Raw genomic sequence first — 25,646 nt, forward strand, 5'->3', positions numbered from 1 at the left:
TCCCATTTTGAGGAGCAACTGTCACCAAGCTCCACCATCTGGAATCTACCCGAGAGATAGGGATGTGCACAAAACCGGTTAGCCCTGTTTGGTTCAAGTTCGAACCAGGTTCAAACCAGGAGGAGGTGGTTCGGTTTTGGTTTTGCTCGAACCTCCCCCTGGCTCGGTTCGAATTCGAACCGGTTCAAACCGATTCGAACCAGTTCAAACTGGCTTGAACTGGTTCAGACACCCAAAAATTGGTAGGATGGTATCTGGCAACCAGGGGTACCTGCCACCCAAACCCCAAAGCAATCGGACACTTGTACGATTATTTAAATGAATTTTTGAAAATTATTTTTATTTTTTTCTCATAGGATATAATGGGACTCCAACCAGACCATTATTCTTTATTGTGGAGCACCCATGGGTGCCAACAACCATGCAAACCCCAAAGCAATCAGACCCCCCAATGATTTTTAATGAATATTTGAAATATTTTTAATTATTTTTCTCATAGGGTATAATGGGACCTGAACCACGCCATATCCCCTATTGTGGAGCACCTAGGGGCACAAAAGTAGGGTAGGTGGTAGATAACCAGGGGTGCCTACTATCCACAAAGTTCCAAGGCAATCAGACACTCCTCTGATTATTGGTGAATTTTAAAATTATTTTGGAATTCCTCATAGAGAATAATGAGGATTGCAGCAAATGTATAGCTTCACATCATGGAGAAAGGGGTGTCCTAGAGTGGAATGTGGTGGGTGGTAGTTCCCAAGGTGGGCACGGAAGCTATCAGAATTATTTGAAAGGAATTGGGCAAAGGGCTGATTTTTAAGTGATTTTTGAAGTTTACGCGACTTTAAGGTTTTTCTCCATAAAGAAGCATGGAGGTGTCAGCAAATGTATAGCTTCACGTCAGGGGGAAAGGGGTGTCCAAGAGCAGAGTGTGGTGGGTGGTAGTGCCCAAGGGGGGCCAGGTAACTATCAGAATTATTTGAAAGGAATTGGGCAAAGGGCTGGTTTTTAAGTGATTTTTGAATTTTATGTGTCTTTAAGGTTAGCAATGAGAGTGGATTCATAGTTTGTCATTGAAAATCTTATATGATACCAAAGAATCTACACTCAGAACACTTCCGAAACAACAAAACCCAGTACCCCATGGGTTAGCAACCCATGGAGGTGGTTGGCACCCTTGCTCTGGGCCACCCCAGCACCCCCCAAGTGCAGTTATGGGGCTACTGAAACCTCCATTCTTCCCTATGGAAAAAAACCTTAAAGCCACTTGTGGGGTGCTTGGGTGGCCCAGAGTGAGTGGTGGTCTAGTGCAAAGAGGGTGCCAACCACCCCATGGGTTGCTAACCCATGGGGTACTGGGTTTTGTTGTTTCGGAAGTGTTCTGAGTGTAGATTCTTTGGTAGCATATAAGATTTTCAATGACAAACCATGAATCCACTCTCATTGCTAACCATAAAGACACATAAACTTCAAAAATCACTTAAAAATCAGCCCTTTGCCCAATTCCTTTCAAATAATTCTGATAGCTTCCTGGCCCCCCTTGGGCACTACCACCCACCACACTCTGCTCTAGGCCACCCCTTTGCCCCCGATGTGAAGCTATACATTTGCTGACACCTCCATGCTTCTTTATGGAGAAAAACCTTAAAGACGCATAAACTTCAAAAATTTTAAAAATCAGCCCTTTGCCCAATTCCTTCCAAATAATTCTGAGAGCTTACTTGCCCACCCTAGGAATGACCACCCACCACAATCCGCTCTACGACACCCCTTTCTCCATGACGTGAAGTTATACATTTGCTGCAATCCTAATTATTCCCTATGAGGAATTCAAAAATACTTTAACAATTCACCAATAATCAGAGGAGTGTCCAATTGCCTTGGGGTTTTGTGGGTGGTAGGCACCCCTGTCTTTCTACCACCCACCCAGCTTTGGTGCCCCTAGGTGCTCCACAATAGGGGATATGGCGTGGTTCAGGTCCCATTATACTCTATGAGAAAAATAATAGAAAATATTTCAAATATTCATAAAAAATCGTAGTACTATCCGATTGCTTCAGGGTTTGGGTGGTTGTTGGCACCCATGGGTGCTCCACAATAAGGTATAATCACCTGGTTCAAGTCCCATTATACCAAATGAGAAAAAATAAAAATAATTTCCAAAAATTGATAAAAAATTGTACGAGTGTCTGATTGCTTTGGGGTTTGGGTGGCAGGTACCCCTGGTTGCCAGATACCATCCTACCAATATTTGGGTGTCTGAACCAATTAGAATCAGTTTAACCATTTCAAATCGAACCACCCCCGTTTCGGTTCGAATTCGAACCTGCAACTCGAACCTGATGGCTGGTTCGGTTCGAATTCGAACCTTTGAACCACCCTGGTTTGAATTCGAACCGGTTCGCACATCCCTACTGAGAGATAGGAGTGGAACCACTGCAAAGCAGTGCTTCCTGTCCCCCAATCCCCCAGGAGATCTGGAAGGATACCATGGTTGATGGTATCGAACGCCGCCGAGAGATCCAGAAGAATCAGCCCAGTCACACTCACTCTGTCGGTTCCCAGGTAAATGTCATTCATTAGGCCGACCAAGGCTGTCTCAACCCCATAGCCAGCTCTAAAGATAGTTTGAAATGGGTCTAAATAATCAGTTTCCTCCAAAACTGCCTGGAACTGGTCAGCCACCACCCTCTCAATTACTTTGCCCAACCAAGGGAGATTGGAGATTGGCCTGTAACTATCCATTGCTAAGGGGTCCAGGGAAGGCTTCTTAAGAAGCGGTCTAACCATTGCATCCTTCAGATAAATAGGTACCCTACCATCCCTCAGCGATGCATTTATGATATTAACTAGGCCACCTCCAACCATCTCCCTGCTAGATAGAAGCAGCCAAGTCAGGCCAGGATCCAGAGAACAAGTGGTAGGCCACACCACCCCAAGCAGCTTGTCCACATCCTCAGGAGTCACAGATTGAAACTGATCCAACCAAATATTGCAAGAAGGAATGCTGGCCACCTCCTCCATAGACTTTGTGGAAATAGAGGAGTCCAAGTTGGCTCGAATACAGGAGATTTTGTCTGCAAAGAACCCATTAAAAGCGTCACAGCAGAATTACCCCAGAGACTGATTTGAAGTTGAAGGAGCCAAAAACTTAACTACTCACAACCCGGGATAGCTCTGCTGAACGCGAATGCGCAGACGCAATGCACACAGACCAAAATTCCTTTTTTGCTGCACCGCATAAGCAAAGAAGACTGCATAAGTCTTCAAATTGGTCACATGCTGTATCCTGTCAGGTTTGAGCCGAGTTCTCCTTCATTTGCGTTCCAGTCGCCTACCCAGCCGCTTCAGTCCTCGTAGCTGCTTGGTATACCAAGGGGACATTTTTGAAGTAGGTCATGAAGGAGGCTTAGGGCCACATAGTAATTTATTCTGATTTTAATTTTAATAAACTCTTTTTAAAAAATTCATTAACATCTCTCTCTCAAGCCAATTTTCTTGAGTTGATACGCTTGCACAAATTAAGGCTGATTGGAACTTTCCCCCCTTTTGAGCTAAATTCCCTACATTTGCCTGAACTGGGGATGCTGACCAAACACCCTTGAGGCAGTTTCACCAACAGTATCACCTACTGACCAACTACCATTATACTAGAGATGTGCATTTTTTTATTCGATTTGTGCCTGAATTGAATCACCTCTGATTTGTTTTGTGTCCAACTCTGTTCCCCCAAATTACCCCAGATTCAATTTGGATTTGAGTCAATACAATTCAGATTTGGATCAATTCAGACCACTTATAAAGGTCCTAGGGGCACCAAATTTGGGTGGTGGGTAGATCTCCATGGGTGCCCCTACCACCTAGATTTCAAGGCAGTGGGGCACTTGGTTGATTTTTAATAATTTTATTTAGTTTTTACTGATTTTCTATATTTCCACCATAGGAAATAATGGGGATTTGAAGTCTAACATGGATCCACAGCTTTCATTTTTTAAAAAAAGCTAAGCTCTAGCCCTTGTAGAAGTGGAGTTCTGGAGCAAAATGTGCAGTCACTATTTTTCAAGTGTTTGGATTCTTTGATGTATAACAACATTTTCTCATAATGAATCCCTATGAGGATTGATTATATGCCTTCCTTTCTTCTGTTCATTTTGACTGTCATTGGACAGTGCCAACTGTCAACTGCCACGTGTCAACTACACCCCCACCCCACACACACTGTGGTACTCAGTTTGTTTTTTTAGGAATTTTTGAAGTGTTTAGATTCGTTGGTGTCTTCATTACACATTTCCATTCCTTCTGTTCATTTTGACCTCACTGCTTTGTGGGTGGGGGTGGGAAATTAGTGGCATCCCATGTGCCAACTACCCCTCAACCTGCAAGCCACTGGGTACTCAGTTTATATATTCAGAATTTTTAAGGTGCTTAGACTCTTTGGTGTGTAATGAATCTTCATAGGGATTCATTATGGGGAAAAGTTATTAGACACCAAAGAGTCTAAACACTTGAAAAAATTCCTAGAACATAAACTGAGTAGTACCCCACTGCCTTGTGGGTGGGAGGGGAGTGTAGTTGGCACATGGCAGCTGGCAGTTGGCACTGTCCAAAGACAGTCAAAATGAACAGAAGAAATGAAGGTGTGCAATGAATCCTCATAGGGATTCATTGTGGAAAATTTATTATACACCAAAGAATCCAAATACTTGAAAAATATGACCAGACATTTTGCTCCATATCTCCACATCTACAAGGGCTAGAGCTTAGTTTTTTTCTTCTTTCTTTTTTAATGAAAAGGACACCTACACAGTAGACTTTGCAGTAACTGTGGAATCCAGCTCAACCTTAATCTGAGAGATTTTATCCAAAAAAAAAAAAAAAAAAGGTTGTTAAAGACATCACAGTGAGTGACTGATGGTTCCAAGTTTAAATTTAAGGGGGAGGGGTACATACTAGCCCCTCACAACCCTAGACACCTCAGCTGGACATGAATTTGTGGAAGCAATAAGGGCAGAAAAGAACTGCTTCTTAGCTGCCCATACTGTCAGAGCATAGGTCTTCAAATGTGCTCTGTGTTGTGCCCGATCAGACCCGCACCGAGTCTTCCTCCACTTGCACTCTAATAATCTACCTTGCTGCTTCAGCTCATCCAAATACTTCAGCTCATCCTTGCTGCTTCTTATCTCATCCAAATACCATGGGGCTGTCTTTAAAGCAAGTCAGAGAGGACGCTTAGGAGCGTCCACCCCACCTCCCTGACCACATCCTCTCACCTTCTCTACCATGGAGTAACCCTCTGGGAGAAGCTGGGACCCAACTGGACCACTAGCCTCTCCCAACCAGTCTCCATAATACATACCAGGTCAGCTGCTTCATCCATAATTAAGTCATGGACTACCTCAGATTTATTTTGAACCAACCTGGCATTACAGAATAATAAGGTGAGGTTCTGTGGGTGGGTGGCATTGCCCTCCAGAATCAAAGACATGGAAGGTGAAACAGCATTAGATTTCTGAATTCCCTGCCCCTATAATGGCCTGCTGGCCTACCAATTCCATATCTTAGTCGATTCCCCACCACCACTGGTATAGCTGCCCCAAGGTCATTCTCCACCTCCCCATCTCTGTTCAGCCCCAAACACATACCTGTATCAGGCCTAACTAAATACTAGGTAACAATAAAGTGAGCAGGAGTCTTCCTTCCAGCCGTTCAAGTTAACAAGTCGGCCCCTGCCCTCAGTCCCACACCTGAAGGCTGCCTCCAAAGACCGGCCGGCTGGCTTTGGCGGCCGCGTGCAGGCAGCCTGCGCCTCTGGCTGCAGCCCACTCTAATAAAGGCCAAGATATCAGAAGCCCAATGGGTGTGTCTACCACCCACACCAATCAGGCAGTTTGGCTAGGTGCAGAATATATATACAGGTGAAACTCTAAAAATTAGAATATCATGCAAAAGTTCATTAATTTCAGTAATGCAAATTAAAAGGTGAAACTGATATATGAGATAGACGCATTACATGCAAAGCGAGATAAGTCAAGCCTTAATTTGTTATAATTGTGATGATCATGGCGTACAGCTCATGAAAACCCCAAATCCACAATCCCAGAAAATTAGAATATTGTGAAAAGGTTCAACAGTCTAGGCTCCAGGTGTCCCACTCCAATCAGCTAATCAATCCATAACACCTGCAAAGGGTTCCTGAGCCTTTCAATGGTCTCTCAGTCTGGTTCATTAGGAATCACAATCATGGGAAAGACTGCTGACTTGACAGTTGTGCAGAAAACCATCATTGACACCCTCCATAAGGCGGGAAAGCCTCAAAAGGTAATTGCAAAAGAAGTTGGATGTTCCCAAAGTGCTGTATCAAAGCACATTAATAGAAAGTTACGTAGAAGGGAAAAGTGTGGAAGAAAAAGGTGCACAAGCAGCAGGGATGACCGCAGCCTGGAGAGGATTGTCAGGAAAAGGCCATTCAAAAGTGTTGGGGACTTTCACAAGGAGTGGACTGAGGCTGGAGTTAGTGCATCAAGAGCCACCACACAGAGACGGATCCTGGACATGGGCTTCAAATGTCGTATTCCTCTTGTCAAGCCGCTCCTGAACAACAAACAACATCAGAAGCGTCTTACCTGGGCTCAAGAAAAAAAGAACTGGTCTGTTGCTCAGTGGTCCAAAGTCCTCTTTTCTGATGAGAGCAACTTTTGCATCTCATTTGGAAACCAAGGACCCAGAGTCTGGAGGAAGAATGGAGAGGCACACAATGCAAGATGCTTGAAGTCCAGTGTGAAGTTTCCACAGTCTGTGTTGATTTGGGGAGCCATGTCATCTGCTGGTGTTGGTCCACTGTGCTTCATTAAGTCCAGGGTCAACGCAGCCATCTATAAGGAGATTTTGGAGCACTTCATGCTTCCTTCCACAGATGAGCTGTATGGGGATGCTGACTTCATTTTCCAGCAGGACTTGGCACCTGCCCACACTGCCAAAAGTACCAAAACCTGGTTCAATGACCATGGGATTACTGTGCTTGATTGGCCAGCAAACTCGCCTGACCTGAACCCCATAGAGAATCTATGAGGCATTGCCAAGAGAAGGATGAGAGACATGAGACCAAACAATGCAGAAGAGTTGAAGGCCGCTATTGAAGCATCCTGGTCTTCCATAATACCTCAGCAGTGCCACAGGCTGATAGCATCCATGCCACGCCGCATTGAGGCAGTAATTGCTGCAAAAGGGGCCCAAACCAAGTACTGAATACATATGCATGCTTATACTTTTCAGAGGTCCGATATTGTTCTATTTACAATCCTTGTTTTATTGGTTTCATGTAATATTCTAATTTTCTGGGATTGTGGATTTGGGGTTCTCATGAGCTGTACGCCATGATCATCACAATTATAACAAATTAAGGCTTGACTTATCTCGCTTTGCATGTAATGAATCTATCTCATATATCAGTTTCACCTTTTAATTTGCATTACTGAAATTAATGAACTTTTGCACGATATTCTAATTTTTCGAGTTTCACCTGTATACACAATTAGAGTGAATTCAGCCCCTGATAACAAACAGGCTGCAAAGAGGAAGACAAGAGCACAGAAACAATAGGCAACCAGGCAGGCAGAGAGATGAAAAGGGAAAGCTACTGTAAGAATTCATTCGCTTCCTTGTGGGGAGGAAGGATTTCCTTTTCCCCAGTAGTCATGAGTCATGACTTGGTTGGTTTACCTGAGATTCCTATTTCAGCACCGCTAAGGACTGGAGTCAGTTGCCAGGGGGTCTGTTGGGGTTAGGTTAGCTAAGAAGAAACTGAGCAGAATTTCTGCTCAATTTACTACTTCCTTTGTAAATAAATATTAGTTACTTTTTATTGTAACACAGTCTGTTTACTTCTTGCTCCTCATTACTGCAACACTACAACAGAATCAACTGGGAGTGTGAGTGTCTGTGTGTGTGTGTGTGTGTGTGTGTGTTCTATGACTTCTTTGTTTATAATAATTTAAATAAAACAAAACCTACCATATACCTACACCTAACATATAACAACAGCGACACCTGTAGAGAGATTATTTATTGTTATAATAAATATATGCATTCAAGCAGATATAATAACTCCATTCAACTGAGTCTGGAATTTATTAGCACATTTTGTAATTAGTTAAGTAAATATAATGCAGTGCGATTTATAAGCTTTGATTCTGTAAATAAAAAAATCTGACTTTATTTTTGCTCATTTGTGTAATTCACTAGTGTGTATAACTATATGTGTATGTCTGTACAATATATAATATATTAAAAGCTAGACTCCCATTGATGTCGCACCTGCATGCTTTCTTTCTAATGTTGACAATCGATGTTGCAGTTTTGGTGGCTAAATATTTTTTCATATTTCTAAACTTCATCGGCATTTTAAAACAATTACAGAAGTCAAGATAAGGGTTTAGAATTCTGATTGCCTCTTTCTGACTGCAAAGAGCTATGATAATGTTGTGGCTTGGTTATTTCATCAGAGCATGTTTCAGCAATGAGACACAGTGGGGGGTGTTGTTAGAGTAAGATAATCACACCCCTGAGGTGTATCAAGACACAGTGTGGCTGATTACCTCTAATCCCCAAGGGATGTAATTATTTCACAATAACTACACGCTTGGAGCTGCCTTACTGCTGTTATCATATTTCTTTTAGCTTTAAACCTAAACACATTAAACAATGAGTTTGTCAACTGTGAGGTCCATTGAGATTAATCTAGTCTTTCACTGTATTTAACTGGCAGCAGGAACACTTCTCGAAGCTTGGCTGCTGCTGCTGCTGCTTCTTCTCCTCCTCCTCCTCCTCCTCCTCCTCCTCTCCTCTTTTGGGCTTCCTCACCCACCCACCCACCCCAAGATCCCTGCAGGAATTGCTTCTTGAAGTCAAAACAAAGGAAAATGCCTGAGAATTCCAGTGGCATCCAAATGGAAAGGGCGGTGGGGGGACTCCACAGAGTGCACCTAACAATGGCACCTCACACTGAGGTCTTCAAATATAATGGTCTTCCAAGATAACAGGACTACCTCTAGTGGTTCTTAGTGGGCATCTTTAATAGTCCATACAAACTAAGACAATGCATTCTTGTTATATTGTTGCCAGCACAGCCATTCTGCAGGCTCCCAGAAGCCTCTCTGCTTATGTTAGGGATTACAGGCTTGTAGCTCCTCCTCTTAACATACTCAGGAGACTCACGGGATTGTGGGCTCCCCATTTGTTGCTATATGAGGACAGGTCACTTAGCAGGCAGTGGGAGGATCTCCTCCAGGTTTACCCAAACAATTTGAAAGGGGATTAAGCTTTCCCTATGATGGGAATGTCTAAGCAGACCTGGAATTAGCTTTCAAGTTAACTCCACTTCAAGGTTTCTCTGTCCAAAAATTGATGTTTTACTTCTACCTCCTCTGTGGTTGCCTCAAACAAGCTAACACTAATCACCTCAGCAGGAAAAGCAGATAAGGCAGGCACTGTGAATGCTAGTCCCTTCCCCATCACAAAAGAGCTAAGTGGGCAATAGGAACTCAGGAGATATGCTCATTAAAATTATTGATTGGTTTACTGGGTCCTAAGTTCTCACCTGACAGATACTGTCCTTGCACATTCTTTCTGTCCATTTACATACAGGTTGTTCTTGACCATTCATGCCATTAATTGTGCTTTACCCAAGCACAGCAAACCAAGACAATGGATCGTTTTGAGATCCACAAGAATTTGAGATCCACTGGAATCCCCCTCCTCAGGAAGGAGGAGCAGCAGCTGGTATTTCACCTCAGGGCACATTTTGGGCTATAACTGGTCCTGAACATAAGAACATAAGAACAGCCCTGCTGGATCAAGCCCAAGGCCCATCTAGTCCAGCATCCTGTTTCTCACAGTGGCCCACCAGATGCCGCTGGAAGCCTACAGGCAGGAGTTGAGGACAGCCCTCTCTCCTGCAACTGGTCCTGGTTTCATGAATCAGTGTGCTTCATTTGGTCTCTGTACCTTGGAGTCACCCACTGTCTGGGTGATTGATCTGACACCAGCCATAACACCATAAGGTCGTGTCTTGCTCTTCACACCATTCCCTCTCTCAGCCTCCAGATCAGCCTTCCTTGCTGGTGCGATCTGCTCAGCACTTCTTGCTGCTGCAAGAAGCTGGCTACACAAGAACAGACACCTTTGGGATTTACCCTTGCTGCCTAACCCCCAAATTGGGGTCAGTTCTCTGTGGCTACCTCCCAGTTCTGCACCTAAGGAAAGAGGTCCTTCAGTTGCGCCTGAGCCAGTCGGGTCCAATTGCCACTAAATGGAAGGACAAGGTTGTATGATGACCACTGCGCTCCTCTGGGCTTTGCAAAATGGTCGCTGTGCCTACCTACGGAGGCTCGAACGGGTCAGAAAGTATGGTAAAACAGGCCGCAGCAGTGATTACCAAGGCCAGTGAGGGAGGGGAGCCTTTGCGGGACACCCCCCCCCCCATGGCCTTTAGGAAGCCCCCTGAATGGGCTAGGGGAAAATATTTTTTTTAAAAAAATATATATTTTTTAAAAATATTTGCGAACCCCCCCCCCCAGACTGAACCAAACTGGGAGGGTTCAAAGGGGGGTCGGACCAAACTGGTCCAGTCAGGTTTGAGTGCAGTTCCGTGCATACCCATAGCGCCTATACCCAGGTTCAATGCTATTCTCAGGTCCACCAACTATATGTCGTGGAATGTGACTCTGGGCAAAAAAGTATGCGTGCCTAGACAAGGAAAATGCACAGGTGTGTGTTGTGGCTTGCACAAACCTAGATTTAACGAAAATTCAAAATTGCACATATCATTCTGCAATTTCCTCAAATGACAGCTCCTCTTATGAAAGCTGCTCAGATCCTTCCTTGGAAACAGAGATATAGGTTTTGGGTGCTATATAAATGTGTTAAATAAATAAACAAACAGTGGCATAGAAAGGTTGAAGGTGGCCTGGGTACAAATTCTAGAGCACTCCACCTCCTCTTCACTCACTGCTTCTTCCCACCGCCACTCCACTTTGCTCATGGGTTTTATTTGTTCTCCATCGCACTGCCCGGCTGGGTTTTCCTTCTTTCTCAGTACTGCATTGGCTGCCCTACTCTGCTGTCTGCCCTTCAGCTGGCCAAATGGCATGCACAATGCCATTTGAAGTGTCAGCATAGGAAGAACTTGCTGACCCTTTCAAATTGTGTTTTGCTTGCAGGCCCTGCAAATGGCTCCACACCTGCATGTTTGTCAGCCAGCATGGAGTTGGGGTGAGCGCAACAGTGGGGTTGAGCAACATGGGGCAGGCACTATGCACGGCCCTACAGGGCCTCAGTGCCCATGTTCTTCACATGCACTTTCTCAATTGTGGAGAGACCCTGTTTGGAAGAGCATTGCTCGGCTTCTAATGCCTGTGGCATATTATGGTGCCCAATGAAGGTTTCATAGGCAGGGGTGTAGTGGAGGGGGGACACGCAAGGACAGAGCACCGGTATTTCTTGGCTTCTCTGGCTATTGAGGTGGGCATGGCCATGATGGCTGTCATGGAGAGTGCCTGGACTTCTGAATTTGCAACTACATCGCTGTTCATCGGTACAGTTGAGCTTCCATAAAGGTGGTTCTCCACAGAGATGTGAGAAAGTCCTGAGCAAAATATCAGGAACTGAAGTTTGCTATATCAACCATATTTGTTACGGCGCTCTCTGTTGCATAGTTTGAGCTTTTTATGTTTACCTGTAGTAGTGAGGACCTTGTGAGTGGCTTATCTTGGCTACATTCCAATGGAAATTATGGTCAGGTAACCTGAGATAAACCTTGCAAAAAGGTATTTTGAGTCTAACCTTTGACATCCACATACATCAGTGCAAACATCACTGAGACTTTTTGGCATGGAATAAATCAATTTTTTTTTTGTAAATTCCCTAAAGAGGACATTTGGCTTCACAAAACAATAAACTCTGAGACTGAGTCATATTTTATCATTTACAAACGTAATGCTTGCTTGTACTGTGTCATGAATAAATTGATGTCCAATTATACAAATGCACATTTGATCTTAATCTAATAATTTCACCCAGATTACTTTAGCAGTAGTAAAACCATTAAATGAGATTTTCATAGTGTAGGCTAACATTAACAACGAAATCCCCTGGACAGTGATAACAGAAAAACAAGTTAGAATGCAGCTGAATATGGCTCTGAATAGTCAATTAGCATGTCGGTATCAAGTTTTCAGTAATGAGTAGGGAAAATGATAATTGAGTGGCTCAAATGAACTTTAGTTTAAAGAAGATTTGAATTGACAAAGATCTCTCAGTATATGGAGGCTCTGCGCGATAACACTATTGAATTCCATGATTTGGGAATTTTTAACCTTACACTAAAGCTGCAGGCAGCTGCAAGGTCCGGGCATTTGTTGTTTGTGCTCTCCCTGCCTCTCTTTCTCTGAGAAGCTAGGAGAAAAATTGCATGCCTAGGTGCCCAGCAAAGCAAATAAGTCCTAATTTATGTGCCTGAGCATATGTGTGTGTGTGTGTGTGCGTGTGTGTGTGTGTTTGGAGAAGAAATAAGATTCTGACTGCCCTAGCTGTTCTCTTCTGCAGGAATCCTAAATGGGGGGCATTGCCCTAGAGGGGCTCTTTGCACAGAGTATAGCAGGTACAGATATTTCCTATGAAAAGGCGGATGATCTGGGGATTAGGCATCATTTGCAGCAAGAGTGATCTGAGCAGCACTTTACTAGAGGGAAAGGGCCCCCCACTAAAGAGATGACTGCAGCTCAGCAGGTCAGAATTCAGCGTAGGCAGGAGAAACATCACATTACTCTGCAGAAAAACATACTGTAGCACCAGCAGCCCTCATTCCCCAGTCTGCTTGTAGTCCTCCAGCATCTTGGCTTCCAAAGATTTAGCAAGGTTGCAGCAGGCCCTGGGGCAAGATGTGAAGCCCGGGCCCTGTCCCCTGGGGCCCCTGCCCTCCTGCCGTTTTCTCCTCCCTCACCCCACCATGTCTTTGCTGAAGCAGAACCATGAGGACATGGTGAAAAGCAAATCCTTTCAGCGCATCCTTTCTCTTTCTCTCTGTGTGCAAATAATCTCGCATATTCCTCACACATGGAGACACTTTTACAGACTCACACACACACACACACACACGTGTGTGCACATTCCCTTGCTTTAGAAACACCTTTGAACAATATTAAATATTTAAACATGTTTATAGACTACTGCAAGCCCATCATACATTATTCATACACCAACAATGCTTATTTCTTTTGCACACACACATACCACAGTTAAAGTTTCCCATGGGAAACTGAGTCCAAGGTTTCACCCCATTTAGAGGCACTTGCTAGGGAAAGTTTGTGGGGGGTGGGGGAGAAGGAGAGAAAAGGAGCGTTATGTTTTTACCCTGCTCTTTTTAATTAGGATTTTTAAAGGGCCCCTTGTCTTCTTAGATATACTTACTGTTCTATATCATATTCAAGAGAGAAAGGAGATGGGTGTCAGGCAGCACCCACCCCTCCTCTTCTCCTTCTGAGCTAGTATGCAGATTCAGCCCACCCCTCCTTCAGCCTAACATTGCTCAATAGCCAGGGAAATGGGACTGTTCACTGATCATCCACCCTTCTGCCTGCCAGTTGCAGGATGTGGGATACCCAAATATATATAATATAGTCATTTGCTGAATCTTCCCCATCACTAGTAGGGATGTGCAAACTGGCTTGGCCTTGAACCAGACTGGGCCCAATTTGTCCCAGGCCAGTTTGGGCCTGGTATGGGGGTGTCAGCAACATTAAAGTTTTTTTTTTTTAAAAGATGGACTTACCACCATCAAGGGTTTGGGCGGCCTTGGAGAGGTGCTGCTGTGGCCACAGGGGAGGTCTCTGGCAGCTCCTTCTCCACCCACTGGCCTCACCCTGGTTTTTGGGCTGTTTTGGTCATGATCTGGAGTATGTGTGCCGGTTTCAAAAATAGCCTCCGTGTGCTCACAAAGGGCCAAAATGGCCCTGAAATGAGCCAAACCAATATGTGGGAGACGGGGGGGGGGGGGGGTGAGACTGGTGGGGGAAAGAGCACTGCCGGAGACTCTGCTGTAGCCACAGCAGCACCCCCTGAGGCTGCCAAAGCCCATCTTTTTTTAAAAAAATAATGTTGTTGACTCTCCCAAACCAGGCTCGAACTGGTTTGAATTTGAAGCCCTTCATTCAAGGTGCCGACACTGAGCATGTCTAGTCCGGCTCATGTCCAGTCCAGATTCAAACTGAACTGGAAAAATTGGTTCTGTGCACATTTCTATTCACTACATGAAACACACAAATCCCTAGCACGGCAGGGAGCAGATGTAAAGAGAAAATGGTGGCCTTCATATCATCAAAACTGAACATCCAGTTTTAAGAAGAGTTCTAGAAACCTCAACAAGTTCTAGTAAGAACTAATCAACCTACTTTCCTTTCACTGTTTCTACAACTGGACTAAATTTGGTTCAAATTGAGGTCCACAAGTTAAATCTCTTCCACCTCAAATGTTCAGGTGTCCTCCATCTTGGATTGGGGTGGATGTCATCATTACAAACAGCACCATTGAGGTGTACCTGAGTGTCACTCACTACAGCTGTTGCAAATTTGGTTCTAATCAGTTAGACAGTCCTCAAGTTATTGCACTTGTGCCTCAAAGGTTTATGCATCCACCATCTTGAATCAGGGTGGGTGACATCATCACAAACTACACCATTGGGGCATCCCTGTGTGTCCATCCAGCTGTAGTGAATTGGGTTCAAATAGGTAGACTGTACACAAGTTAGTGCACTTGCGTCTCCAAAGTTTACGTGTCTACTATATTGAACTGGGGTAGATGATATGATCACAAACTTCACCATTGAGGTGTCCCTATATGTCCCTACAGCTGTAGCAAATTTGGTTCAAATCGGTTAAGTAGTTCACAAGTTAGCTCACTTGCGCCTCAAACGTTTATGCTTCTGCCATCTGGAATCAGGGTGGATGACATCATCACAATCTACACCACTGAGGTGTCCCTGTGTGCCACTCACTACAACTGTACCTAATTTGGTTCAAATCAGTTAGACAGTCCACAGGTTAGCTCACTTGTGTCACAAACATTCATGCATCCACCATCTTGGACTGGGGTAGTTGACATAATCACAAACTATGTGATTTGGGCTTCCCTATGTGTCCCTACAGCTGCAGCAAATTTGGTTCAAATTGGTTAAGCGGTTCACAAGTTAGCCCACACTTACCTCAGATGTTCACACGGCTGTCATCTTGAATTTGAGTGGATGGCATCATCACACACCATGCCATTTGGGCATCCCTATGTGTCTCTACAGCTGTAGCAAATTTGGTTCAAATCGGTTAGGCAGTTCACAAGTTAGCCCACTTGTGCCTCAATAGTTTATGTGTCACCATCTTGGAGCGGAGTGGATGACATCATTACAACCTATGCTGTTGATGTGTCTGTATGTGTTCCTACAACTGTACCTGATTTGTTTCATATTGGTCCAGGCGTTGCGAAGTTGATAGTGTGTGGGGCGGGGGGGGGCACATGGACACACAAACACACACACAGACACACAAACAGAATGTTGGGTGATCTAATAAACGTACTGGAAAGTAGGCTAAAAATTCAGCCAGCACTTTGTGATTGGTTGGTCCTAATAAAAGATATTAGGTACTCTACTCTGGCTTTTGGATTCACCCCCAGCCCTAGTGACCTGCATACTATTTGTGTGTGATCTGGAGACACCCTAAAGAGTCAAAGTGCTGTGAATCCAGTTTGCTTGCTTTTTAATGTCTATGAGTTAGTATCATGCAACTGAAACTAGTTTTAGTAAATGTTTGCAGACACTTGCCGGCTGCAGTGGCATAGCAAGGCTGACAGCGGTCTGCATCCATGCTTTTTGTGGGGCTCCCTCTGCCAAAGTGCCACCTCCACAGACCTCCAATGGCCTTGGCTCACCTGCTGTTTCTGCTGCTGCTGCCGCTACCACACACACTGGCTGGCAGCCTGGTCTCTGGAGCCCCTGCTACCTGCTGCTGTCGCCAGCGATGACATGGTATAATGATAGCTGTAAAAGGTTCTAGGTTGTGATATCATTATACCGCATCACAGCTGGTGACAGCAGTGTTTGTAGTAGGGGCCACAGAGACCAGGTGGCCAGCTGGTCTGTGGCAGCAGCAGTGGCGGCAGCAGCAACAAATGGCAGGCAGGAGGAGGTGCTGAATGGCGGGCCCCCAGGCAGGCCTGTGTTCACAGAATACAGGTGAATGTTGGTGGCTACTGTAGGGGAAGAATGGCAGTTCAGTCCCCAAATAGCAGAGCAAAACCAGTTTGGTGAGAAAGCAGGAAAGGAAGAGGTCTCGAGGCAGTTCTTTAGTACTGAAGATTTGTTTAAAGAAAAAGTTACACATAAATGTGAAACAACTTATTTCATCTGTAGCTCATGGCTGAAGCGAGAGACCAAAATAAACAGCCATATCTGGAGAGACAAAATGGAGACTAACATTGGAAGAACAAAGAGGGGAGGAGTCCAGCACTTTTATCCATGACCCTACCCGCCCCTCAGTGGTCACTATGAGACATTGCAGCTAAGACTTTATGCTGCCAGGGTCCTAGCTCCAACAGTTACGACCCTGGCTGACTGCCTCACTGCTGCCACCTCCTCTCTTTCCAGCCTCCTGCTGGTGAATGAAGCACCCCACAGCTAGTTCCCTGAGATAGGAAAAGATTGCAGGGTACTTCCTGGAGGAGCAGGAGCAGGAGCAGGAGCAGGAGCAGGAAGCACTAATAGTGTTAGTATATGAGTGAACCACCTCATTGCTGACCAACCTCCCTCACATGCAGATAATGCATGTGCTTGCCTACCCCCTCAATACTGCTGTCACCTTTTCCTCTCCCTCTTCCTCCTCCTCCTGCAGTCAGGTGGCACAGAGTGCTTGTTTCCCAGCTGAACGAGGTGGAAATGGCAGTAGTGAATCAGTCAACCAGTGTCTGTAAAGGTTACTGTACCAGCATTGGATTTGCTGCTAAAGGTTCCACACACACATTAAAAAGAGTGTGTCCACACCACAGTGCTTTGAGATGTTTCTGGGTTTATGTCTGTCTTGGGCCTAACAAGCTAAGCTCTATGGGGAACGTACTGGGAAGGATTACACTTCCAAGATGGTGCTGTGCTTGACTGGGCTCTATCTATCTATCTATATAATTCTCCTGGGTGTGCCAGGGAAAATGCGTCCCGGCAGCCCAGCTGATTGGCTGGGCTGCGGAGGCGCCTGATTGGCTGGCACACCCAGGAGGAGGAGAATTGGCTGCTGTGAGCCATGGCAGCTGGTGGGCACGGCCTGGCGACGGGTGGTGGCTGTGGGCCCGGCCTGGCTGCAGTGAAGCAGTGGCGGGCCCAGCCAAGGGCCGAGGTGGTGAGGCGGCTGGCCGGCCGGACAGCAGGAGGCAGGCGGCTGGCCCCAATACCGGGGCAGAAGGTGGGGGTGGGGGGAGAGGTGGCTGGTCTGCCGCTGGCTGCAAAGACTGGCAGGTGGCGGCAGCAGGCACGGCAGGCCGCAGAGGCGGCACTTAGTGTGGTGGGCTTTCCAGAGGGACAGGCCATATAGACGGCACTTGGTGTGGCAGGCCCGCTGGCGGGACTTTCCTGTTCACCGCCCGGGAGGAGGAGAGGTGGCGGTGGCCAGGTAAGTAGAACTTTTAAAAATGCAGGGGGAGTGGGGAGTGCAAGGGGGAGGGGGAGTGCAAGGGGGAGGGCAAGAGGGAGGGGGAGGGGTGGGCAAGGGGGATGGGGAGGGGAGGGCAGGGGGAGGGCAAGAGGGAGGGGAGGGCAAGTGGAGGGGGAGGGCAAGGGAGAGTGGGGCAGGGGGAGGGGAGGGCAAGAGGGAGTGGGGCAGGAGGGAGGGGGAGGGTGCAAGAGAGGGGCAGGAGGGAGGATGAGGAGGGAGAGTAGGCAGAAGGGAGGGGGAGGGAGAGAGGGGCAGGAGGGAGGGGGGAACAGCTGGCCCCAAAGAGCGCACAGATGCTCTGTGCAGGTTGGCTAGTTGCTCTTAAAGCCTGTGCTCTCCCCAGCAATGAAAAAAAGTGCAACACTACACAGAAGTCAGCATGTTAAGCAATACCTCAGATTGAAGCTGTTTTGTCCAAGGGACAGCTGCTTGCAAATTTGTGAAGACAGTCCTTCCATATTCAGGACTAATTACATTAGTTCCTGATTCACCACAGAAGTGTCTCAGAGGGCCCTGGGTAATGTTCTCACAAACCAATAACTGGAATGTTTCAACATGGCAGCCACTCCATGCAGTGAGCTGATCTACATGCAATGGCTTGCTATATAGATTTCATCCCTGGGTACAGCTTGTCACCATAGCACCCACATCAGCACCTGCACAGCTTCTGCCCACTGTGGTTTGTCATTGCAGTACTAGTAGTCACTTTTGGTGGTGGCTGCATGCATGATAAGCCAGTAAATACTGTGTGTGTTAAAAGCTTTCTGTGTGGAGTATCTGCAGTGCAGAGGCCATTTGAAGCAGCTTTTGTGTAGTCTTCATACTTTGTAAAGTTGCCCTATGACAACCTTCCAAGGCAGTTTCCATGACTGAAGAGACAAGCCATTGTTCATCTGACATGACTTGCCTCTTTATCAGAAGAAATGGCTGTCAGCTAGACATATGGCTCTGGCCCTCTTTCTATGCATGTATTATTATTATTTTTGAGTCTACCTAAGGACTGTTTGATTAAAGAGTAGACCAATTCAGACACATTGGGAATAATTTTGGAAAAAAGCTTCTATGCATATCTGCTTTTAGAAAGCGAGTTATTACAGGTATGGGAGTTGACAATATGATTTGGTTGCTTGTTGAAATAATGATGGCTGGAAATGCCATCGCAGCCATTATGCGACACATTTTCTGCTATTTATACAATGCCCTTAAGCAGATTGTCTTACTAAACAGAACTGCAAATTACCGGACCTGGGTAATCTTCCTTCAGCAGCTTGGTATTTGTGCTTTTAATTGTCAAAGCAATCGCTGGTTGGTAGAAGGGGAAGATTCTTCTGGAAATGCTCATATTTCCTGGACCACTAGATGAAATTGTTGTTGTTTTTAAAAAACAAAATGAAAAATTGGGTTTTTAAAAGTCAAAGGCTTGACACAATCAAAATAATGTATCAGCTAGAATATGAAATGCATCTATAGTTGACTGGGAGAATGAATTTATTTTATTGTAGAAGGCTGGCTATTAATTTACCAACATTCCCATAAAGCCTGAGGAACATAAACTAATTGGAGAGAGCTGTGAGGAAATTGTAAAGGCAGTGGTGAATTTATCATCCTCAGCTGAAAACGATTTCACGGAATTTTCATAAACAGGGTCAATGTAGGTATATGTATATGTCGATGTGATGTGGTTTTTTTGTAGTGGGCTAAGGTTTTTTCTAGGGCACATTTCCTCACTCTTAAGCCTCCTCTAATCAATGTCAGAACTGTTTTAAAATCCACAAATAGCCTCTGCAAGTGTGCAATAACTTAAGCTGATGCAGATAAGCAGCTACTTAGATCACTGAGCTATCTCCCTCAAATAAGATGGTTAATGGCTTGCTGAGATAGTACCTTCTGATCAGACTTAACACCAGAGATGTTAAGTCAAGAACTTTAGTTTTAAAGAAAGACAATATCAGCTAAAGGCAACATGTCTGCAAGCAGCCACATCTGGCAGATCATCACAGAAATGGGATTAGGAGAGTGCTTGCTCTCCTAACCTCATTTGGAGGGTGGCTGCCTAGACGGGTTTGCCACCGAGGTGACACCGGGATCAGGTCCAACCCCGGTGATACACACACGCACCCAAAACTGGCCTGGTTTCCCATGTGCATGTGAGTAGCTTATGTATTTACCTGAAAAGAAGAGGACTCTGAATATAAGACAACCCATTGATTTTTAACATCAAGGAACTTGGAAGAAACTTACAGGCTATTCTCACAATGGGGGGAAACCAGGCTAAAGGAGCCTGGTCTTCACCCTTCGTGAGAACCACTGGGCTCGTGGGCGAGTCCGGTGGTTCTCTGGCGGCTAGCCCGCCAAAGTAGCCCTCCCCTTAACCCAGGTTAGCAGAGTGAGGGCTCCGCTAACCCAGGTTTTCTGATCATGTGCCACCGCTGCATGCCTCCACCCCACAGCAGCACATGAGGAGACCCCTGCACTCGCATAGGGCATATTGTGACTTCCAGGGGCCAGGTGGCCCCTGATCCCCACCACCCCAACCGGCTCCGCTAATTGTGTGGGCAGCCGATTGGTCACCCAGGGATGGCTCGTCAATCATCAGCAGGGAGGGGTAAGTTAACCTGCCCTCCCTGCAGACCCGCCGGAAGCTCTTCTCACCATTCATGAGAAACACTTCCTTGTCTTGGATTCAGGTAAATACAGTAGCTCATTTGCCATGAGCTGTGGTCTGTCAGGCCCTTGACAATATCTCCCCTGTTCACCAAACCCCTTTATTCACAGGCCCAGGCAGACAGCAAAATCAAGGCATGTATCAAGGCCCCAGTCAGCTGCCTTTTTCATCTGATAGATCCAAAGTTCTGCAGGCTTCCCATAATATGAACAGAGTATGATGTTACCACTTCCTATGTATACAGATACCGGAACCTACTATTCCAGGGCACTATCATACAGCTGCAGTAACTCTTCTAATCAGTACAGTATCATCTGCCTCAGTGGTCAGCACATTTTGGAGCCATCTCTGATGCCCGGTGAAGGAGGCTGCTTCTCTGCTTTTGATTATCTTTGGGACATAAAGTAGCAGCAAGATAATGAGGTAGGGCATGGCTTCATTCTCCAGGAATACATTCAGAAACTTGTAAAGGGTCTTCTTAGGAGATAAAAAGATTCAGTAATACTCCTCACCTTCTCCTCTCCCATGCTGGCAAAGGCAGCATGGGAAATGAGAGAGAGCCCTTCCTTTCCATGGCCAGAACAGCTGGTATCTCCTTGGACTGAGAAGCTATGCAAGTAATTTTGTTCTGATGAAAGGAATGAAACATGGTCATCTCCCTTCCTAGCAGGATATACCCAGGCTATCTCAGTAGCCATGGCAAAATTAACTGCCTGCCCATCATTTTAGTCCTCTCCAAGTCCCATACCATATGGGGAACCTCCAATGCTGTAACAGAGTGTTCGACTTAGGTCAGAGAGACTGCCTTCAACTCCATGTTCAGCCGTGAAGCTCAATGGGTAAGCCTGGACAAGGCGGTCTCTCGTCCAGTGAATGTACCTCACAAGGTTGTTGCATAGGCAAAATTAAACAAAACTAAAATCACCTATGGCACTCTGAGGGAGGGTAGGATACAAATGTAATGAATCACAATGTTTGTCAAGGGTCAGAAATGACTCATAAATAGGTTCTTAGGCCATTTGGCACCCTAATCAAGGGTGAATTTACACAAGCTGTGTGTACAGGTTTTTCTATTTTCAATGTTAGCATGATCACTAGAACTCTTTGGCTAAAGGTGGTATGCATCTGTCCCCACTCCCAATGGGACCAGGGATTACTAGTATTTTAGTAGAACTGAACCCTTAAGTCCTTCACAATGAGTTCCAGACGCAGACACATGATAAATGAAAAGGGTTCCTTTTTCTGGATGCTGCTCAGCATGGATGGAGGCAGGCTTTAACAATTTGTGCCCACTGTCCTGATCTGAATGTTTTCTTGTTCCATTAGAGACTATTAGGGAGCTCTCCCTGAGGAGCACCACTCATCGTAACTACATGACTGTTACCTCTGGTTACACCCTGGACCTCATGGGACTATGAGATCTCCATTTTCTTTCACCTGTAGCTAACAAAAAGGGCATGACACTTGGGCAAGCAGCTTGGGAGAAGGAACTCTTATGTCAAGTTCAAAGCACAAGACAGCAGGATGGCCTCCCTGTGCAGTCGCCCCCTGATTACTTAACAGGTGGGAAGCTGAAGTAGACGTGATTTAATCAAGAGCTATTCTTTAATGAATAAGCCAAGTATTCTCCCTTTATTGGCACAGTGAATTGTCAAGATAGTACCTCCTCAGAAAGGAGTGATAAGCAACAGGTCATCTCCTTTTGCTAACATGCACGTTAATGGCTAGCTTAAGGTGCTGGAAGTTTGCTTGTTTGCATTTTAGTTACTCACAGATATTCTGACAGACGGGAGAGACAAACTTTGATACACATTCATTTGGCCTCTCATCACATGGGTCTTTTCAAACCTTCCCTAGCCTTTGTCCAAGAAGAAACTCACTTTTGTCCAAGAAGGCATTTACTCTTCACTTTTGAATAACGCAATGGCACATCCTGTGCTTTGTCCCTTTTGTCTGCCTTTGCAAAATGCATTTAGCATAACACCCTCAGACAAGAATTTGCCTATAACTGGTGAAGACACACCATCAATCAATGTGTTTTCTGGGTCACCAGTGCTGTTTGCATACCTCAGAATCACCATTCTTTCACCCATGTCTTGGCATCAGCACTTCCATCTTGTCCTGCTGTGACCTCCACATCCACACCGGCTTTTCCTAACCCGGTCTGCCCAGCACTATTGGCTGTGAGGTTCCATTCATTTTTGGATTTACTTTTGTTCCTAGACCCCTGCCTGATCTCTGAATCCCTGTGTCTGCCTTCCTGCCTCACAGAAGAGAAGGCTCTCGATAAAGACTGAGCTGTAAGGTTTCAATGCATTTCTCTTGGAGGGAGTGAAGTAGTATATAACCCCTATCCTTAAACTCTACTTACCTTTTTCCTCATTTATCCTAAAATCCAAATCTGTTCATTTGAGTGAACCTAATTAAAAAACTCAAGCCAAATTAACTCCTTGTGAGCCATAACCTAGTCTTTGTAACTTGTTGGCTTATTGCTAGTTGAATATTATTGCTTAATAACCATTGATTTTCTCTTTTCTGTACCTCTAAGCCCTCAAATAAACCTCATTTTATTTTGAACTTTAACCTCTCCATTCAGTTCTTTCCATGACCAAAGCTTTGAACAAATGTATTATGAAGGTGGACTGCTCCATTTAAGATAGCCAATTCCCTCACACAAGCCTAAAACATAGCTTGGGGTCCTGCCCCAAGTCCCTGGGAGCAGTTCGATTAACATCTCCCAGCTACTATTTGGAATGAAAAAAACCATTGGTGAAACCATGGACAGTGGACAGTGAGACTCCCCCCACCAGTTAAATACCAGCTGTACACCAATCATGTGATAGCTGTATTATCTACTTGCTTCACAGTCAAATGAATGCATGTAGAGAGGGGGCAGGGCCCACCAGCATAATCTCACCTGCCTTCCTGCCATGTATTGATAGCAAAGGGCTACTGTGTTTATCTACCAGTGAACTACAGGTGGGCAGGAACAACAGAAATACAGCTATTTCCAGGTGACTATGAGAAAGCTGCAGTTGGGCTCAATAACATGTTAAACAACTCCATTGTTGATAACAAGGTTAGTGCACAATGAAATCTGTGAGTATATTGCTCCCAAATGTCTGGTTCAAAAATCAATAAACATGATTTTTTTTTTAAAAAAAAATTAAAAATAAAACCACTACAATCAATGCACAATGAGCATTTATGCACTAGCCCTTGAGTATCTATGGTGTGGCCATAGATACATTTGGAGTACTGTGTATGGTTCTGGTCACCATTCCACAAAAAAAGGACATTATAGAAATGGAGAAGGTACAGAAGCAGGCAACCAAGATGATCGGGGCCTAGAGCACCTTCCTTATGAGGTAAGGCTAAAACACCTGGGACTTTTTAGTTTAGAAAAAAGATGTCTGAGGGCTGGTGTGATAGAGGTCTACAAAATTATGTCTGGTGTGGAGAGAGTGGAGAGAGTGAAAATTTTCTCCCTCTAGCATTGCACTAGAACCAGGGGGTCATCCCATGAAACCAACTGCCAAGAAATTCAGGACTGACAAAAGGAAGTACTTTTTCACACAACACATAATTAACCTATGAGATTCTCTGCTACAAGATGTGGTGACAGCCACCAGACTGGATGGCTTTAAGAAGGGCTTAGATAAATTCATGGAGGACAAGTCTATCAATGGCTACTAGACTGAGGGCTATAGGACACCTCCAGCCTAAGAGGCAAGATGCCTCTGAATGCCATTTGCAGAGAAGCAACAGCAGGAGAGAGGGCATGCCTCAGCTCTTGCTTGTGGGCTTCCCAGAGGCATCTGGTGGGCCACTGTGTGAAGCAAGATTCTGGACTAGATAGGCCTTTGGCCTGATCCAGCAGGGCTGTTCTTATGTTCTTATGAGTAAGTTATGAGTTCCATAGTACAAAATAATATAAAATAATATATATAATATAAATTAAATATATGTAGGAGAAAGAAGATCATCAGAAAGGTTATGATGATGATAGGTTAAGCAATTCAACAAACTGAATAAAATGCTCAAAGCATCTGAGGACAAATGAAAGAGCAGAGAGACCAAGGAGGTGAGGCCGGGGTTGGGGGGGAGAAGGAGGAGAAGCAGACCACACTTGCATGAAAAGCTGTCTCACCAACTCCAGTCTCCATGATCTAACCAATCCTTTCATGTATATTTTATTTTCGTCTAGTCTCTAGAATGATCTGTACATCTTGCCTTTCTTCATCTTAATATACCCCTCTCTGCTACAGGAACTGATCCATTGATCATATACTGCTCAGAGTCCTCCAAATCACTCTTCATCGGGGCTTCCTTCCTTCTCCTCTTAATGTCACTGGCATAGCAACTTCATGCTTTGGTCCAACTAATTAAATCTCTGATTCTTGCACAATTTCCTTTGTGAACTGCAAAACTGTCAGAGGCATTTGATCTAAAATTGTCACCCAATACTTTAGTCACCTTAACATTTTGTATGTGCATGTGTGTGTGTGTGCATGCACATACACAGACTCCATCCACATTAACTTGGGAGCAATCAGGCCTTGAAGAAGCAGTTCTGGAGGCCAATCCTCTCTCTAACAAGCTACATTCTAACAGCTGTGATGGTCAGGCCTGTTTTGGAGAATTGCCCCTATGCAAAATCTTTCAACTGCAGATGTTTATGTAATAAAACTTCAGCAAAATGTTTTTAATGGCATGTTCCTCTAAGTGAGCCATTTAAAGTTAAGTGTTTAAATTAACTGAGCTGAAAAACAAACTTTAAAGCATGCCTCGGGCAGCATATAGATTCCTTTTTCTTTCCAAGTTGCCATCTCTCTAGTGTGAGGAAAGAAAGACAGAAAATGGTCCAGATTAATCTCTGGCATAGTTTCTGTTGTATTTAGACCAATGCATAAAAAAATTATATTCAAAATCCCATTGTGATTTTAATATAAGTATCAGCATCGTATTCTTTCTATGTGCGAGAGTGCAAAGCTTGCAGTTTTAATTGATTTCCATTTAATTGCTCTGATTGTAGCCAAAATCCAGCTTTAGTGCCCCCATTGCTTTTCTCCCATGAGAATCAGGAGGGAAAGTCTATTACAGAGCTTGGCACAGGCACATCAAGAAAGGAGCAGAGTGGAAAAAACCAATGTCACCTTTCTACTTCTCATAGCAATCTTTTCCACATTTTCTTTGGAAGCAAGGGCTGTTTCATACATTAATGTACACAACATGGTTTC

Source organism: Hemicordylus capensis, chromosome 1, assembly GCF_027244095.1.
Source record: "Hemicordylus capensis ecotype Gifberg chromosome 1, rHemCap1.1.pri, whole genome shotgun sequence".
Taxonomy (NCBI): Eukaryota; Metazoa; Chordata; class Lepidosauria; order Squamata; family Cordylidae; genus Hemicordylus; species Hemicordylus capensis.